Below are 1,675 nucleotides of genomic sequence, written 5' to 3' on the forward strand. Positions count from 1 at the left end.
GGAATTGTATAATTATACAGGTGCTGGTCATATAATTAAAATATCATCAAAAAGTTGATTTATTTCACTAATTCCATTCAAAAAGTGAAACTTGTATATTATATTCATTCAATACACACAGACTGATATATTTCAAATGTTTATTTCCTTTAATTTTGATGATTAGAGCTTACAGCTCATGAAAGTCAAAAATCAGTATCTCAAAATATTAGAATATTTACATTTGAGTTTGAATAAATGACCATCCCTACAGTATAAATTCAGGGTATCTCTTGTTCTTTGAAACCACAATAATGGGGAAGACTGCTGACTTGGCAATGATCCAGAAGATGAACATTGACACCCTCCACAAAGAGGGTAAGTCACAGAAGGTCATTACTGAAAGGTGTGGCTGTTTACAGAGTGCTGTATCAAAGCATATTAAATGCAAAGTTGACTGGAAGGAAGAATTTGGGTAGGAAAAGGTGCACAAGCAACAGGGATGACCGCAAGCTTGAGAATACAGTCAAGCAAAGCCGATTCAAACACTTGGGAGCTTCACAAGGAGAGAACTGAAGCTGGAGTCAGTGCATCAAGAGTCACCACGCTCAGACGTCTTCAGGAAAAGGGCTACCAAGCCACTTCTGAACCAGAGACAACGTCAGAAGCATCTTAACTGGGCTGTGGAGAAAAAGAACTGGACTGTTGCTCAGTGGTCCAAAGTCCTCTTTTCAGATGAAAGTAAATTTTAAATTTCATTTGGAAATCAAGGTCCCAGAGTCTGAAGGAAGAGTGGAGAGGCACATAATCCATGTTGCTTGAAGTCCAGTGTGAAGTTTCCACAGTCAGTGATGATTTGGGCTGCCATGTCATCTGCTGGTGTTGGTCCACTGTGTTTCCATCTACCAGGAAATTTTAGAGCACTTCATGCTTCCTTCTGTTGACAAGCTTTATGGAGATGCTGATTTCATTTTCCAGCAGGACTTGGCACCTGCCCACACTGCCAAAGGTACCAAAAGCTGGTTCAATGACCATAGTGTTACTGTGCTTGATTGGCCAGCAAACTCGCCTGACCTGAACCCCATAGAGAATCTATGGGGTATTGTCAAGAGGAAGATGAGAGACACCAGACCCAACAATGCAGATGAGCTGAAGGCCACTATCAGAGCAACCTGGGCTCTCATAACACCTGAGCAGTGCCACAGACTGATCGACTCCATGCCACGCCGCATTGCTGCAGTAATTCAGGCAAAAGGAGCCCCAACTAAGTATTGAGTGCTGTACATGCTCATACTTTTCATTTTAATACTTTTCAGTTGGCCAAGATTTCTAAAAATCCTTTCTTTGTATTGGTCTTAAGTAATATTCTAATATTTTGAGATACTGATTTTTGACTTTCATGAGCTGTAAGCTCTAATCATCAAAATTAAAAGAAATAAACATTTGAAATATATCAGTCTGTGTGTAATGAATGAATATAATATACAAGTTTCACTTTCTGAATGGAATTAGTGAAATAAATCAACTTTTTGATGATATTCTAATTATATGACCAGCACCTGTATATGGAATGAGGGTATCCTTCCTAAGCAATGGAAGACTGCAATTGTGCTTCCTCTAGCTTATCCTGGGAAAGACATAAAACCCAGTAGTTATAGACCCATCGCTCTTACCTCTATGCTATGCAAAGTAATGG

Source organism: Onychostoma macrolepis, chromosome 03, assembly GCF_012432095.1.
Source record: "Onychostoma macrolepis isolate SWU-2019 chromosome 03, ASM1243209v1, whole genome shotgun sequence".
Taxonomy (NCBI): Eukaryota; Metazoa; Chordata; class Actinopteri; order Cypriniformes; family Cyprinidae; genus Onychostoma; species Onychostoma macrolepis.